Consider the following 18,868-nt stretch of genomic DNA (forward strand, 5'->3'; position numbering starts at 1 on the left):
GATCTGCTGAAAGAGTATTTGACTTGCGCCGTAGCAAAATGTTCTTTAAAATAAGTTGGTAGTTTTATTTTTATACTATTCTGCCTAATAATATGCATTCACTGTTTAATTGAACTCTTCGATGGTTTTGTTTTCTCTCTTTTTAAAGAAAAGAAAAATGTAAGTCAAATCCATCCACAGCCAAAGCCAATATGCTATCTTTCTTTGTGTTGTCGCGCTCGGCGTCTCGTTACGTCCACTGGAACTTCAAGGCAAAAGCATTAATTTCGTGTGCGAAAGCGCCGTCCATCGTTTGTGCAATGTGTAAAGCTTGCGCGCAATTCTCGTGGTTCTTGGAGCTTCGGTCAAGTACGAGCTGTTCAAGGAATCGGCGGAAGACTCCGCATGTGATGGCCGACTCCCGTGGCTGCCTACTGCACCGCTGCATGAAAGAAGCTAAAGGTAAGTGGCACAGGATATTTTGCAAAGTATGCAACTTAGTGCAATGCTCTGTTACGGCATACGGACGAAACGTTGTAAAGACTCAGCCTTACGCACCTCTATGGGTGACCGACATTGTGCGCGTTACCGATTCGCCTTGACGACGCTCGTTTGAGCAGAGCCATGGCGCATTGGCACGGTCGTACGGAAGCAAATATGTAACAACCGAGAGAATATGCATGTGTATGATGATCGATTTTTGTTATGTGTATTGTAGTGAGCGGCACTTGCGTTGCATCGTTGTTAAAATCTGCAACGCGATTTACAGTTTGTCAACATCGTGTTCACGTTCGTGTGCGATATAACTTGCAACTTGGCTTATTTCTGCTTGCCTAGCGTCGAAGTGGTGGTAATAAGCAGAAATTCATGAAATGTTTATTATGCAATTTAACTGTGGCTTGAGTTAGTTAAACGTAGTTTTTGATGAAACAGTAACCTGGACCCGTGCCTCGAGTGTAGAGGCGTTCGTGCTGTCTGTGTGTATGCGTGTGCATCACCTTTGCTTGTTAGTAATATTGTACCAATGAGCATCCACGTTTCACATCGTACAGTCATGAAAACTGGCATGCAGACTTCATATTCTGCCAGAGTGTTGCTGTTTACACATGAATGTACTGTCAGCATGCAATTGTATACATTAAGCTACCAGTGGTATAATTAGCATAGTCCTGTGTGCTTGCTGATGAAAGGATGAATACTGACGAGGCAGAAGATTCTCTGATAAGGCTAGTTAGCTCATCAGGCGTGTGTTTTAGCGCAAATGGGACATGAAAAGAAATAGGACACGTAATGACAGGACCAGCGCTGTTACAAGTCTCCCTTCTCTCCGTATCTTATTTGGACTACAGCATCTGTGTTTGTATAGCTATAGCAGCTGGCTTTTGTGTTATGCTATTCTTGTGTATGTAATGCTACAGTACTAATCAAAATAGATGGTGAATATAAAACATGCTCTTCGACAGAACAAACTGCTACACTGAACACTTAAAGGGGTGGTGCCACCAAATTTTCAGGCTATAAAAAGCCTGCTGCTGTAGGCTTCCTCTGTATGCAAGGACACCCTGCACGAAGTGTTGGACACAGCAAATGTTTATAATATATTTTAATTTGCTTCCAAAGTGTGCCCAAGTTCTTGAAATCGAGGCCCAATGCTAGTGCATCTGACGCAGACGTCACTGTGTAGGAAGTGTAACGAAAGATTTCGTGACGTGTAATTAGCGGTGACCCACAGCACTGCTGCACCGACAAAGCCAAGAGAGTGCCGGCTACGAACCTACACTCACTCATTTTTCTCAGCGTGTTGCCGAACTAGCCAAGCTTGCTGGTATTTTGCAAAGTGCTTCACATCATCACGCGAACCAGTGACAATACAGAATGTTAGTTTGTTCGCACGCTTTGCATTAGCATACCGGGTTACCGTAGCCGTAAACGTGCGAGTCTAAATAAGTAGGGCCACCTGGCAGCAGGAAGATAAACCAGGCAAGCACCGAATCTGCCTTTTCAATTTTCCTGTGCTGCCCTCAGCCGTTTGGTAGGGGCCGGGACAACCGGTATCGCCAGAAGAAAAGCCTCCGAGATGAAGAGACGTTTCGTAACTATTCCGCTGGGGGAAGGGTGCACGCACCGTGGCATCGCGAGAGAGGCGGCTTGTTGTTGCAAAAACCTAGTGTGTTCTACTTCTCTGCCGGAGTAAGTTCTCGGCAACGGTGTAGTACTGAATGCGTTGCCTTTTGAAAAAATTTTTCACCGTGGTCACTCAGCGAAGACAAAGAAACGCGCCTATAATTGTGGTTGCACAAAAAGTCACAAGATGTCGATACCGTTGTCCAGTAACCTGGTATTCCACAAACACCTCTGCATATTATGGAATGCCGTACACTAATGTTCTCTATGAGAAAATTTTAGCAAGTGTTGAAGGCGTCCGGACAGTTGCTTGCGTGTGTTACAGTTTTGTGGGCCCAGGTGTTCAAACTTCCTACACAGTGACATCAGTGTTTAACTCGGCCCCCAGAAACCCAAAGTCATTCGCATAAATAAGGCGGCATTACATTATTTGTCAGGAATATATTGATTTTGGAGCATGCATCATGTTTCATGGAGCACTAAGAAACGTTTGCCACAAGGAATGTGCAAGCCGCAAATTTTATGGCACCACCCCTTTAACAAAAGCCCGCTGCATGCTCAGTTGCCACTTGCTTGAGCATTTTTTAAACATATTCCCATTCCTCACCACACTGACACATCTCATTAAGGGCAACGTCACCATGGTTTGAGTTCTCTTTTGAAAAAATATCAAGCTGCATATAGGATGCTTCTGTGTCTAATATCGGTGTCACACGTGCACTTTTGATCGTGATCAAGGTCGATCCAGATCAGATTTCTTGATCGCGATCAAAAATCATCGCTGCTGCACGGACCAAACTAATCTGAATAGAGTTTGGTACAGACAATTCCAATCGCGATCTGAGCCAGATCTCGATGCGCAGATCGTGATGGTCTTGATCTTGATCGGGCCTGATCGCGATTAGACATGACCGTGTAGCAGCGCCTGATCCTGATCGAGCCTAATTCGTATCGCCCCTGATCGCAGTCGAAATTGCTCGTGTGACACCAGTATTACATGTATATCATAACATTAATGACTACCAACAGACAACCAAGGCAAGGAAAGCATTGGGGATGTTATTTGTAGCAATTATGATATAAATGTGAAGAAATTAAAGTGGATGAATGGACAACTTGCCACCATCAGGGACTGAATGAACCTGCAATGTTGAAGTAATGTGTCCGATCCTTTACCAAATAAGGTACGACAATGGTCGTCCTCCCGTACACTTTATTGGGTATATCTGTGTATTTAAACCTGAGAGTGTTAGCCAATGCCGCTCGTAGCCATGGTGGCGAATGTGGAACATCCTTTTTTTTTTTCTTGCTGGTATCACATATCACATGGCACATGATCTTAATTTCTTGACATTTATATCATAATTACTACAAATGATGTCTCCTATATTTTCCTTGGCATGATTGTCTGTTGGTTGTCTCTATGTTGTGTCTAACGAAGAAAATGATCCCTTAAATTCGCTTTGTTTTTTTAAAGGTATATATATAACTCAGAAATATCAGGTAAACTATACTCCCATCTCACAAGTTGGTCGCACTGCTGTGGAGACTGCTTAGCCAATAGGAAAAGTTAAAATCTCTCATAATGTATTCATCCGTGCTGTGCTGGCTGCTTTGCATCTCCATTTTGTCTAAAGGCACTTGTTTGGCAAGTAAAGCCAGCATATGGCAGCACAGCAAAAAACAAAGCATTGCGGCATCGCTTGAAGCGGGTGCCTTCTGAGTCAAATTTTTCAACTCGTCATTGTGCACTGTTGCCCATAATGTCTAAAGTGGTGCTTTTTATTTGATTTATATTTGTGTCCTGGCACTTCAACAGCAATGTGTTTGCGAATATTTTGCATTGTTTCAAAGATACACTCTCAAATTCTTAGCAGGTGTAAGCGAACAAGCACCTGATCTCAATAATAAAAACAAAACTTACCTTATGCTTTGTCCTCAGCATGAGATGACACAAAGTGATAGCTGATTGCGTAGTTTATTTTTTGATGTCAAGATAGTAGGCAAGTAGCAATCATGAGATCGGATCAAAGCAGGTGGTCACATCTGATGGATGCGGCCACGTCGCTTTATAATCACAATCACCAGCAGTTACCTCTTTAATAATTAGTCCTAGGACGTACGTGCAAAGTGGGATTAGTGTGTCACATATCGCTCTGACGTAGCATGTGCCAAACAAATGCGAACGTCTCGACCTTGCCAATTCTAAGGCAGTTGTATGTAGAGCTATGTTTTGCTTCATAAGCATGTGGCTTGCTTACACCTCATAGCTTCCACATTGCTGCAACGAGCTTGTGAGATGAAGTATAGTTGTCGATAGTGAAAAACGAGGAAAAATAATTGAACTGCTTATATTACAACAACGAAATCCATTCAGGATGAATCAGTCCTCAAGAAAGTAGTTCATGGGGAGATGGAAGCTTGAGGAGGTGGAAAATGCTTGAACGCGGGGTGTCACTGGAGCCAACGTTTCAAGAAGTGGTCTCGTCTTCTTCAAGGTAGTTGCTATCATGAAGAAGACAAGACCACGTGTTAAACATTGGCTCCAGCAACACCCTGAAGGATTTTTCATCTCCTAAAGAAGGTGTGATATTTGGGAAAAATTCACAGAAAAGATCAGCAGGAGGAGCTGTTGCCACTTTAATGTGAAAGAGATTTTCATGCTTCCGATAGGTGGGTAGACATTGTCTAGTGGCTACGACATTACGCACAGTGTATAATCGTGTGGGAAGGTGCTTTCTCTACGTGTTGTCGTGAGATGTGTTTTCAAACAAAGCAACTGTTTATTGTCACTTTGTCACCTATTGATAAAGATCGCTTAAAATAGGTGTAGTGCAGGAATCGGTACAAGCCTCTTACTTTTGAGTGACTGATTAACCTTTTCAACAGATGAATGTTCATTTCAAATAAAATAATGAAAGCTCTAAAAGTTTTATTCATAATACAGCTGGTGTGTTTTAACAATATACCGTGATACTGTTAAATGCTATCGATGTGCTCGAGTAATGCGTAATGTGACAAAAATAATAGTATTTGACCTCAGAGACTGCATATGCACATTTACACAACTTCAAATGTGTGTGGCTTTGAGAGCATGGTAAAAGTTTCTGGACAAGCTTTTGTTTCACTCCTAGTGAGCGTTCTGGCAGTGCTCGCTATGTGGGAAGTTATGTTGTCACGGCATAATTGGACGTTTCATTGTCAGCCGACTCACCTCGCTTAAGCCCTGCATCCCGTTCATCTTAAGCTGTGCTGTTACATGGAGGGGTGGTTGTAGCAAGTGGCACTTAATACATTTTGTTAACTTCAGACTGAGTTATCTGTGAAATGATACTTTCATACAGAAAGTATTACATAGGCCAGAGTGCACATGCCTTGGTGGCAAGTAGAAGCACAAAAACAAAACCAAATGGCTGTTCAGCATGAAACTAAGGTCACTCTATACATTTGGCTTGAGCTCTATGATGTGGCACATTCTGGATTTTACAGTGGCACAGCTCATATACACCTGATTGTGTTGAGTGGTATACTGACTGTAATATAAAAAGATGGGACAAAGGGTTATGTATTAAAAGAGCACTGACACAAAATTTTGAAGCTGATATAACTTGTATGATAGATTTGTGTTGACACACACACGCACATCATCTACAAAATATCGATAATTAATATAGCCTAGAACATATTTAGAATAAATTTTAAAGTGTGTGCCATGCAACTGGGCGCAAAATGGAGCTTTGTGAAATCACTTTGGTGTGTATGTAAACCAACAGCCATCTACATCACGAGTTTGTGCAGGCTGCCATGACCCTTATGTGCGCTCTAACCAGCAGTTGTCAACGCGGTGCTGACGTGCAGTCACAATCTGCGGCATGCATTGTGAGTGCGTTGCTGTTTTGTGCGTTCATGTGGCCAGCTGTGTTTACAAACCACGCTAGACCCCACCTCTCTCAGCACTCTCTGAAACCGAAATTGCGACTAGGTGCTATAAATATGTGTCCAAATGATTCATCGTTGTGTGCTCTAGCAAACAAGATTTCCAGTCGTGATTAGCATGTCATTAGCTGATTATTTCAACAGGAAAAAGCGAGATGTAAAATTTTTGTGTCAGTACTTTTTTAATAAGATAATTTTTTATGAATACTTGTTGCTGGAATAACTGCTACATGCTTTCTTGAATACACAAAATTCATAACTACCATAGAAGGAGATGAGACTTGTCTCATTGTTGGCTCATCTCCCTTCTATTGTTGTTGTGCATCTTGTGTATTACAGAGGTAATTTTGACATATCTTTCAATTTAGTTGCGCAGTTGCAGTTCGTGTTAAGCTTTTTCATTGAGGAAGCCTTAGTACTTTTCTCATATACGGTAGAGAGTAATCATGCATCGTCAAGGTCATGTGCAACATTGGGCGGATCGGGGTAGTTCAGAAAAAATAAAATAAAGGTTGTAATTGCAGAGCCTTACCTATTAAGACATTTTATGAGTGGAAAGCAGCGCTTATAAGATGGAGCAAGAAAGGAGATCACAACTTTGATTAACAACCAGATGTGTTGATTCTTCCAGTCTGCATTTATATACTGCACCACTAACGCAAGGAAACAAAAAAAGAAGTGAAGGCTCAGCCTGTGCAGAGGCATCAATCAATAGGACAGCAATTCTATTTCCTTCGGAAGCAGGGAAATCAAGGGTAGGCTTACACATGCCTTGCCACTATTGTGGATATAAGTTTCTGAAATGAGACGCACTCATCTTATCGTATCAAGAATAGCCACTATTGTGGATATAAGTTTCTGAAATGAGACGCACTCATCTTATCGTATCAAGAATAGCGGCAAGGCATGTGTAAGCCTCCCTTCGATTTGCCGACTTCTGAAGGACATGGAATTGCCATCCCATTGATCACTTTATTTCCTCTGCGCAGGCTGAGTCTGTTTTTTTTTTTTCTGTTTCACTGCGTTACTGGTGCAGTATATATGTGCTGACTGGAAGAATAAAACACATTTGGTTATTGGACAGTGCCATTGGGGGGGTCTGTGTCCTTTCTTGTCCCGTCTTTTTAGCACTGTTTTCCACTTGTAAATATGAACCAACCAGCCAAAATGAGTACCCTACCTTTAAAAAAGGATGCCTGGGTTGGCCTATTGAAAATCGGTTTTTTGCTTCTACAGAAATTCCAATGTAAGATTTTGCAGTTTTAAAGACCTTATGTGCGGCCTTGTGCAGATTGACCTTGGCCGAGGAATTTTAATGGAAAACCAGAAGTGGCAGTGGCTTCCAGAAGAAACCGAGGGCTCCCTTGCTTTCTCAGAGAGAAAGAGCAAAGGCACTGTGGCGCATCGAAAACCTGCACAACTAGAGCATCCTTGTTCACCATGCTGCTCTTTCATCAAAGAGGAAGGTCATCATCCTCAGAGAAGCTTCATGCACTGAAGCGTGAGTTTCTGAATCATATTTTTGTTCTGTTACAGGCAGAAAACACTGAGATTCAGCCAGGATGTCTAGAATGAGTAAGGGTGACAAGTGTGGAGATTTTCTTGCCGGGCAGTGTCGCATTTTGCACCAGTGCCGTTAGTGGCCGTGAGAGGTGCCGCTGTTTAGAGTTGCAGATAGCCACAGCTGCCGTTGCAGATTACCGTGGCCTTGTCCGAGACCTCAGTAAATGTGCTAGTGTGCTCAGTCATTGCTTTGTGCACTGCCAGAGCATTTGACACCACTTGTTTTTTATCCGCATCATTCCGATGTTGCCACAGCAGCTGTTTAATGTGGCCCGTCACCCCTGTGTAGATGCTCTCCCAGTCTGCACACGGGTTCTTGTAAGCAACATCAGGAAAGTCTTCTTTCGGCAGCTTGTCCTTTCCACTTATGAGTGCATGCCTCAGTTGGTTCACAGAAATGTCAGCAACCTCAGCGTCATAGTTACACAGCACGCATGATGAGGTCTCACTTATCCTGTACACGTGAGGTATGGAAGCACGTTTCTTCTGTTGGGCACTGGCAGGCTGGGAGGTTTTGGACAAACTGTTTACCACATCTTTTAGGAACGCAGGAGTGTAACTGTTTGTCGGAAAGTCCCTTTCGCTTTTTTACATATAGGAAGTCAGGTCTTCAGGTTTCGTGCAAATACAACATAACGATCCAAGACGACAACTACTGACCTTGGCAAGCGTCAGAATGACGCTTGCCAAGGTCAGTAGTTGTCGTCTTGGCTGGTACATTGGCTGGTACTTGAACATTTGGCAAGTGTCAGAATGACGCTTGCCAAATGTTGAAGTAGCAGCCAATGTATGTACTCTTTCTGTAGACGTAGAAGGAAAGTGCTCCATTGTTCCTTTTTGCCAACACATCCCAAAAAGGCAGTTTCTAGTCAGCCTCCACCTATCCTGCGACCTCAATTAGATCTTTATAGTTTAGTTGTGTGATGAAGCTTCTAAAGCAGCCAAGCTTAATCACTCAGAAAAAATAGTCTACATAATACACCATAATACTTGGTGTTGTGCTGAAAAGCGAGGGCAGGCGGGCTTTTCCAGCCGCTGCATCATCAGATTCACAGTGGTCACTGAGACAGGCACCCATTGGTGTGTCGCGTACTTGCCTGTAGTGGGCTTTTTCAAAACTTAAGTAGGTGTTACCCAGGCAAAAAACTGAGGTGCCTCCTCAAGTCGGGGGCATCAGTTGCAGACCTTTCTTGTTGGGCCAACCAATGCCAAGAGCAGCAGCATGCACCCCAGTGGTCGTATTAGTCCGAATGTAAGTGAACAGAACTGTACACTTCCATTCCCATTGACATGGTTGTTGACAAGCAAGTCCACTGCTCTTCAATAGTTGCCTCTCTCTCTTGGTTCCTGCTGTGTATCTGACAATGCAGAGGCTCCAAAATAACTCTCACTTTTGGTCCAATGCCAAGAGTTTTTGTGTGCTACATGGAGGATTTTTTTTGCGTGATTAAGTGTTTGCTTAGGAGCTTTCACCATGCATCAAAACAACCAAGCAGATTCCATTCAGTTCACGGGGGTGATAGGGCAGACCACATGCCAGCTTTTTGGATGTGTTTCTAGAAAGGGACTTGGCACATTCTTTCAACGTTTACAAAAGAGTACGCATACTGACTGTCTGGACTTCATGTCCCTACATCCTGACACTCGTCAAAGAAAAGTACTTGCCTTTCCATTGGACTACTCACATTTGCACGAAATCTGAAGACTAGACTTCCAACATGCAGGCAGGACCTTTTGATGAAGGTTACCCTCCCGAGTTCATGAATGGTCTGGGACACCGTTTGCCCATTTCCAGCCTCCCCGTTTTTGACATGGGAGTTGCGCTCCCTTTCCTCGAGTGCAAGTTATCACAGGTGCTGTGTAAATATAACATTGGGGTTGCTGAAATTCCCATGTGCAAACTGTGGCACGCACTCGTAAAAGAAAAGGACTAGCTGCCAAAATACTTCTCTGGCATTTTGTACATCTCCTGAGCGGACTAGGTAGGAGACCGTGTCTACCTTGAAGAGATAGCCAACTTTAACCGCAGTTGCGCCAACATAAGAACGATGCAGATAAGAAAAAAGTGACATTAAAAGCACTGTCAGAGCACACAGCAACGACTAAGTACGAAGTAGTCGAGGTGAACTCTAGCGTAATGACAGAAACTGGAAGTCACACCTGTATCTGTAATTCCTTGAGGGTGATTCCATGAGAGATCGTACATGCATGTCCAATCGATATTTTTGTTTTGTCAGGTTTTTTTTTATGTCTTGCGTGGGTACATTCAGTGTCCATGCAACTGAAATTTCTAAACTCTCCCAGCGGGGCAAAAAAAATGTGGCGGCATGCAATACTTACCGCAATATTTTCCAACTTACGAACAAAGCAAATGAGGACATACGATATTGAAACCGTGTTTTGACTGACTTAAGTGCTCTTAGATAAAAAAAAATTGTAAAAATTGAGACCAGAGTTTTCTTTTTCTGAAATGAGCTTTTTTTATATAAAATCTTGCTTCTTCAACTACTTTTTTCTTCTTTTGCATGGCCTGTAGAAAACAGGTCTTTTGAAAAAATGTTGCAAAGGCTTTGTTTTATATTCGACACTTTTTTGGCGTTTCTCTGTGAAATAGCAAACGCATCAAGGCACATCAAAGTTTGCAAACTTTTTTTACTTGGGCCGTGTTTGCCATTTTTTCACATTTTTTCTCTGTTGAAGACAGCATAAGGAAAGCATGGATGTAATTCAGAGTGACACGTATTGAAACCAGCAGCAAAAATTTTTTACACGTTTATAACTCACGAAATTCGGCTGCGAAATCTGAAAATATTGTGGTAAGCAAAAAGGGACACCTGTGCCGTCACCTTCAAATATTTTTTTGCCGTGCTGGGAGCGTTTTTTGAAATAAAATTTTCGGTCCCATGCGCTTTGAATGTGCCCACGCAGCACAAAAAGAAACAGACAAAGTAAAAATATCTCCTGTACATGCACGTTCGAGCTCTCGTGGAATCACCCTTGAGATATGTTAATGACAACAGACAATAATGCCAAGGAAAGTATAGGGTCTCATAGCGAGGATCTCGTTCTGGCAGACTTGATGCCTTCAGGTAGTATGCGAGGGATTATTGGTCAGCTGCCAGCTCGTAAAAAGATCACGTGTGACGTGATGCCAACAGGCAGGAAAAGAGTGTTCCACACTCGCCGTCATGGCTGCGATCGGCGCTGACTAACACTCCCAGGTTTAAATTCACATATATACTTCAAAAAGTGGATGAAGGGATGACCGCCGCCGTAGCTCAGTGGTAGAGCATCGAACGCGTTATTCGAAGGTCCCTGCCGGCGGCAAATTTTCTTTTCGTCCACTTTACTTTCTTCACATTTATATTCTAATTACTGCAAATAACACCCCTAATACTTTCCTTGACATTATTGTCTGTTAGTTGTCATTAATATTGTGTCTAACAAAGAAAGAACGAGCCCTTAAAAGTCACCTTTCTTTGAGATATGTGTGGTTTTGGCGGTGCCCTTTCTGCCAGTGCTCTCAAAGGCAGAGTGTAACATTGAGTGAGTTGGTACAAAGCTTAGTGAAATATTTGTGGCGCAACTGAGAATAAGGAAAAAATGTGAGCAAAGACAGGATAGGGCTCTGGACTTTCAACTATTTTATTTTCCGCACATCACCCAAATATATGCATAATTTTTCAGAAATGCGCACACAGACAGGGCACATGACATGTAAACTATTGCACAGTGCTATGAAAAAGTAAGCATGCACTCTTGCACAGAAAGATCGAAGGAACACTGATGCATCCATCCTCTTCTGTATGTGATACGCGTCAAGCACTTCACTTGCTAAGGTTTCCTTGCTTTTTCCTATCACATGCATTTCTCCAAACAGTGGTGTGCAGCAACACAAAGCACAATGGAAGGCAGGTGTGAACCCACACCATTGTTAATCGATAATACATGGTCCCTTAGGTGATTATTAATGTAGCGGCCGGTGTAGCCTATGTACACTTGCCACAGCTCAACGGCATTTCGTAAACGACACCCACCATGCAACGCAGAACTGGCCTGGTGGGCTTCTTTTTGCACAAAAGCTTGACTTTTTGTGAAAAGATAAGGGCACAAAGCTTCGACAGCTTGTTGGGTGCAGAGAAAGCAACTGGAACATCATGCCTGTATGCAATTTTTGTTGGAATTGTGGGCAATCTTGTGCACGTAAAGGAGAACCAGTGCTCTCTTTCTGCACGGCCTCGGGCTGCCTGTTTCATCTTTTCAACTTCTGTAGCAAAGATTCGAACACACTGGTCAAGACCACCGAAGGAAGCCGGCGCTACCAGCCTTGAAATCTGTAACTGGGAACTGTTGTCCATAGTGTGCTCGCACGACTTCAATAACGCTGACCGGAGACACAGTTTCGCATAGCTCTTTTCATAGTTTTTGAGTGAGCATATTCATAAGGCAGAAGGTCCTTATGGGCACAGGAGCTATACATTAGCACGAATGTATAGCATTTAGTAACAGGTTCATGTCTAAAAACTGCAAATGATTGCTGACCAGTTCTGTGTTGCAGGGTGGGTGTTGTTTATGAAATTTCATTGAGCGTTGGCAAGTCATATATTGGCCGAATCGGCTGCTGCATTAATGATTGCCTGAGGGAGCATGTATTGTCGATTAAGAATGGTATGGGTTCACACGTGCCATTCCATTATGCTTCATGTGGCTGTGCACTGCTGTTTGGAGAAACGCATGGGTAGAAAGCAGAGAAACATTGACATCTGAAGAGCTTGAAGTGTATCACGTACAGAAGGAGATGGATGCATCATTGTTCCTTCAGTCTTTTTGTACAAGAGTGAATGCTTATTTTTTATAGCACTGTGCTATAGCTTTTTTTGATAGTGCTGTGTGATAGTCTGCATGCGCTGCGCCCTGCCTGCGTGCATATTTCTGAAATATGCATATTTTGATGATGTGCGGAAAATAAAACAGTTGGAAGCGTTCCCTTGGACTTACTAAGGTTTCCTGGCATGGTTTCTATGTGCTGTGATTCTAACTAAAGACTATTCAGGGTGATTCCACAAGAGGTCGAACATGCATGTCTGGTCGATATTTTTGTTTGTTTTGTCTGGGTTTTTTTATATGTTATGTGGGCACTTTCAAAGTGCAAGGAACCAAAAAGTTTATTTCCAAGAAACACTCCCAGCGCGACAAAAAAGTACCTGAAGATGGCGGCGCAGGCGTCCTGTTTTTGCTCATCGCAATATTTCCAGACTTCATGGCCGAATTTAGCGCAAACTATAAATGTGTTGAAATATTTTTCTGCAGGTTTTAATACGCATTGCTGTGAATTACATTCATGTTTTCTTTATGCTGTGCTCAAAAAGGAAAAAATGGCAAACACAGCCCGAATGAAAAAAGTTTGCTAAGTTTGATGTGCCTAGGCGCGTTTCCTCTTTCATGCAGAAACTTCAAAACAGTGCCAAATATGGAAAAAAGCCTTTGCAACATTTCTGCGAAATATCATTTTGCTACAGGCAGTACAAAAGAATAAAAAATAATTAAAGAAGCGAGTTTTTTCTAAAAAGCTCATTTTCAAATAATAAAATTAAAAAAAACTCCCGTCTCAATTTTGACAAATTTTTTATCGAAGAGCGCTTATGTCAGTCAAAGCACGGTTTCAATATCATATGTCCTCATTTGCTTTGTTCACGAGAGAAATGACCCTTGCTGTGTCACTTCAGTGCCATTGATGGTTGTTATCAGCTTGCATTGTGCGTAAATCAACAGTTTTAATTATTTTGCTGCAGAAAAACTTCACTCTGGTGGCCTGTCTTCAAAAAAAAATGTATTCTTAGATTTTATTTATCGAGCGTGTGCGAAGGTGGGCTGCTTCCGCTCTCTAAAGGGCTAATGCGTACGCAGTTTGCAGCCTACAACCTCAACTTATCCCGCCATTATTCGCTAATCAAGAGCACGTGAGACAACGCGAGCGCATGATTTAGGTGACTTTGCCATAGCTTGCCTTGCACACCAAACAAAGCATCTGTATGTAGCGACTGGCCAGCGTGCTGTCATGGAGGTGCTTTCTCACTGCCTGCTTCTTTCCCTTCCATTACATGCATTGAACGCTCTAACCATCTTCCCCATTCGACACACACTATGCCTAAATAACATTTGCAAAAAGTTATCTTAGCGATTTCCGAACCGTTTATTTCGCTTCCTGCTATCACATGTTTTTGGCGTCACAAACAACGTCTTCCTGTATCATCTCGACCTTTACCTCAGCGTTTCATCTGCCAGAAAACGTGCAGTGCGGCATCATTAAGCCATAAGTGGCCAAATCTGCCCAATTTATGATGTTTTGTCGGCATTTGCTTAAGTGCTTTCGCACATCGAAAACAGCAGAGGTCACTGGTGGCGCCAGATGGACATTATTCTTAATTTCAACAAGTGTGGCGCACACATTGATTATCACCGTACAAAGCCTTTAGACGTCCTTGGGTCATAGAACACGCGTGAAAGCATGAGCATTTCTGGAAACTCATTCATGACAGCAGCGCAAAAGTGAAGGAATGTGTGCGACGCTGTTCAGTATAAATGTTTTGGCTTGGTCTAGCTGTTCACTACACTAGATGCGCGCCACCCCTGGGTATTCTGTGCCGATTATTTATGCACTCACAAAAAGAAGATTGCTGAGAAAAACATTTTCGCTGCGTGAGTTTTTTTTTTTGTTGCTATTTTTGTTGCCTACCTGCGGAAGCTACTGCCACAGGCCGAGAATATTCGCGACATCTACTAGGTCTGCTACCATTGCTTTATGAGTCTTAAGGAAAACCTGTCTACATTTTTGAGAACCGCGATGAGGTAGACCAGGCATTTCTTCCTTGCAATGTCTTTCCGACTAACTTTCCCGTTGGTAATACGTTTCAGTTTTTGTACTCAGTGCGAAAATTTCTGCTCACACAGCATTCGCTTCTGGCCTATTTCAGATGCTTTCCACCAGAGGAGCAGGTGGGAAACGAGTTCTTCCAAGGGAGCGTCTACCGATACCTGGCGGGCAAGCTGAAAGTCATCAGAAGGCCGAATGAATAAATCGTTGGTGGTTCATCTGCATGTACAACCATCAACTGTTGTGTGCACCTTTTTGCAGATCCATATTACTTAGTCACAATCTGTGCCAGTAACACATATCAGTAACTGGCTTTTTGATTGAGGCTTCTTTTATGATGTCTGAAAGTAAGGCATTCTGCATCCAATTAATTACTTCATAAACATGGTTTCATCTGGTTCTACAGACTATATTTCAAGAGAACATGCAACAACACCGAACAAAATTACAATTCAAACGTGTCAAAATATGTATCACGAACTTTATTGTGGTAATTAATTAGCTGAGCAGGTCTATAGCCATGAATCAAGGCACATTGTCGGCGACTCTACTACCAATATCCACACTACTGTGCTGCGTGTATATACCTACATTTCAGTTATATTAGGATATCCATCGATTTTTCTGCGCGATGCAGGACCAAATATTTCAGTGCCGCATCTCCGTATGATACGGATGATCAATATCCGTATCTTACGGATTTCCGTATGATACAGATATCCGTGGTCCTTCCCTATTGAAAAAATCCATATGTACGGAGTCCGCAGATACGGACTTATTGGAATATGGAATGCCATATCACCGTATCATACGGATATCCGTATCTTACGGATTTCCGTATCATACGGATATCCGTATCTTACGGATTTCCGTATCTTACGGATTTCTGTATGATACGGTGATATGGCATTCCATATTCCAATAAGTCCGTATCTGCGGACTCCGTACATATGGAATTTTTCAATAGGGTAGGTCCAAAATTTTTGAGGTGCATCGTTAAGAAAATTAGGTAGAGTATAAGAAAAGTAGTGATTCTTGGCTACTTTAATTAGAGACTTCATTGAACTGATGGCTTCCGCAAGGTTCTTACAAGTTATGGGATTCGATGTTTGTTTAGAAGACTTTCTTAGGCGCATTACTTTACGTTTTGCATGAATAATGTCACGATTTATCCATGGATTGAATTGTTTTGCTTTCTTTGTTTTAGAAGGTATGTAGTTAGAGATGCAATACGAAACAACTTCTTTAAATTTCTGCCACAACGTTTCGATATCAACATCCGGATGACCGGCAAGCTGCTCAAATAAACTAAATTCTTGTGATAAGTGGTCAAGTATACTAGTGTCATCAGCGTTGCTGAAATCGAGAAAGGAAGAAACTGAATTTGAATGCCTGATGCGTTCATGCAAGGGAATCGAACACATTACTATTTTGTGATCTGATATACCATCTGTTAACTCAATGATGGCCTCATCTACGGGAAAGTGGCCACTAATAAAAACTAGGTCAAGTATATTTGAAGAACACCTTTGTACACGAGTGGGCTCTTTAACAATTTGAGAAAGATTAAATGTTAGCATAGTATCAATAATAATGTCGGACGAAGATGACTGATGTGTCATAGTGAGCCAGTCGATATGAGGGAGGTTAAAATCGCCAACAAGTATAAGCCTACATGCAAGAGCGTGAACGTGCAGGTATTGATACAGGGAATGCATTGCTTCCGAGTGTGACGAAGGAATCCGATAAACACAACCAATTACTATTGGACAGGCGGTCAAGTGCATTTTACAAAAAACTGCTTCTACCCCTTCGACATCGGGGAGGGCCGTGAAGGCGATATCTTTTCTTATTAGGATGGCCACACCTCCCCCCCCCCGTGTAGTTATGTCCTTACGTAAGATTACATAGTTGGGCGGCGTTATCTCGAAGTCCCTGACGTCACTTGACAGCCACGTTTCAGTGAGTGCGACAAAATCGGGATCTGCGCTAAGTAAAAATGATTCTAGCCAGGTTGTCTTTAGAAGAATGCTACGAACGTTTATGTTTGCGAACTTCACTTGGTGCGTGACTGAGTGTTGCGTGGTCGCAACGCGCGCACTTGGGATTCTTCGTTTTTTGCTGAGGGTTGCGCCTAATGGGCCGAATACAGTTTGCATCCTCGTCCCATTCAAGCACTTCGTTGTCGATTTTTAATTTCTCAAACACAAGATTTATCTTTTCACCAGCTAGTTTCCTTGCCTTAGCTGCTTGCCACAGTTTCTTTCTGATGTCGCGTATACGGGGAGTGAAATCTTCCCCTACCGCGATCTTTAATCCCTTTAATTTATAGCAATTTTTCAGTATGGTAGTCTTTTCCCGCAAATCTAAAAGCTTTAGTATTATCGGCCGTGCATTATTGGCAGAAGGTCTTCCTAGTCTATGTATCCGTTCGATAGCCACTGGTTCTAATTCCAGTACCTTCTTTATTACATCTTCATTAACCATTTCAGCAAGGTCCTTGTCATTTTCTTTGCCGTTCTCTGGAATTCCATACAGTATTAGATTAGACCGTCGCGAACGGTTTTCAAGGTCTTCTAGTCTGATCTTCATAGCAGAAAGTGATTGCTGTAATTTGTTTACCGCGGTCACACATGAGGAAACCTTCTCATCAAGAACTGCTACTTTTTCCAGTTTAGATTCTATTCCTGATTTCCTTCATTCCTGATTTCCTTGACATCATCAGTAATTTGTTGAATCTGTTTAAAGAGGAGGGTTAAGTCTGTTCCAGGTCCAGGGTTTTTCAACGTCCCCACAAAGTAACAATAATTTCTCAATGTGAGACAGCATTTCAGTCAATAATGAGCAGAGCAGCCCTGGGCACGGCAGCACAACTAGACAAAGGTTATTTGAGCGAAAGCATTTGCCGTAGCGTTTTCTCACCTGGACGATGAAAACAAACGGATTAGACGTCATGCCAGTGATGCTGCCGTGCCCTATGGCGTCTGGATAAGATAGATATAATAATGCATGAATAAGATATAACATGCAAATTCATGCGGTTGTTTCGCTTGATATCTATAATTTCTAAAGAAATGGTAAAGCTTGCACAGGGGGGCTTTGTAGTGATTGTAATACAGGAAGCGCACTCGTCCCCAATCCATAACCGACGCTTCCCTTCCTTGGGTGGTCGTGCTAAACGATACGGCGGTGAAATTGCCATGACTCGTGGAAGCCCTGCTTTTTTGAGAATGAGAGATCTGTCTCTCAATCGTAAGCGCTATGGAGGAAAAAATGAGCCTACCCCATAAAATAGCACAATTACCTCAGCAAGGGCACCTAAATAAAGTGTCTCTCACTCTCTCTCTGGTGCTGCAATATGTGCCCCCTCCCCAAGCAAGCTCAATGGGTACACTCGCTGCAATATGAGCACGGAAATAATGCGAGGCCTACACACTCTGCCCACAGTGCAAATCCCGTGTTCGTTAGCCCGAGTCCTGCGGCACGCGCTGCCATTTGTCTCAAGTGCGCGCGAGTTAGTTCTTTTAAGGCGAAAGCCTTATAGATGCCTCATCAAATGCAAAAATTTACCGTCGGCGTCAACACGAGTGATGCCGTCACCGCACGACGTCATCATGGCGTGTTAATGGAGGTCATCATGAGGAGCGTTCTCATGAGTGGTGTTAGCTTGAATTCGGCGGAGCAGAGTGACTTACGCTCTCGACAGATTGCTGTGTGGTATGTTCTCCTGTGCTGTTTATATAGGCTAGTCAGTTCATTGTAAGAGGTCACTACCTCTCCTATCGGGAGCCCGGTTCCAAGGAGAGCGCGACGTGGTTTGTTAACCCTCGGGCCGCTTTATGACCTTCATCGTTTCCATTGTTTCCCGAGTGAGCGGGGCCCAAAAAAGATTGATTTTTGTTCTGTCTTCCTGATTAAAGTTGCTCAGGATCTTGACTGTATTTAGTTCCACATTTCCCCCATAAACATAAAGCTAGCGTCAATCTATCCGCAATGTCTCCAAGTTTCCATTATGGATCTATACCAACCAGCCCGTCTATTAAGCTAGCGCTCTTAGCTTCGCTAAAGACAGTGCGGGTTAATGGGAGCATGATGGCCAGCACTATGGCCACTTCTTCTGTTGCCTTTATTGATGCGGCTCAAGATGAGGTGACATTTCCGATTCTAACTTCTCCGCCCAGGACACCCACAGTGTACGTGCTGGTGTCCCTATGTTGGCGGTATCAACAAGGACCGTGGTTTGGTCTCGTGCTTCTCATGTAATCTGTCTGTTCTGGCTTTTACGCTGCTGTTTTGCCTGCCAGCCAGCGTGTTCTGAGGCATTCGTTTGATGTTACGGTATTGTGGGATTGCGGGAGGTAGCGGTGCTCTTCCTCCCGTGGTGTTGTGTGT

The 18,868-nt window shown here is 42.9% G+C and overlaps 1 long non-coding RNA gene across 1 annotated transcript; it reads left to right on the top strand.

Annotated features, from left to right (window-relative positions):
- The first annotated feature begins 218 nt into the window (after positions 1-218).
- LOC119390620 (uncharacterized) lies at positions 219-14,838 on the top strand. Its single transcript, XR_005183402.2, has 3 exons — positions 219-441; positions 7,331-7,540; positions 14,577-14,838. It is a non-coding gene; the product is annotated as an uncharacterized LOC119390620 (long non-coding RNA).
- The last annotated feature ends 4,030 nt before the right edge of the window (positions 14,839-18,868 follow it).

This window comes from Rhipicephalus sanguineus, chromosome 4, assembly GCF_013339695.2.
Source record: "Rhipicephalus sanguineus isolate Rsan-2018 chromosome 4, BIME_Rsan_1.4, whole genome shotgun sequence".
Lineage (NCBI taxonomy): Eukaryota > Metazoa > Arthropoda > Arachnida > Ixodida > Ixodidae > Rhipicephalus > Rhipicephalus sanguineus.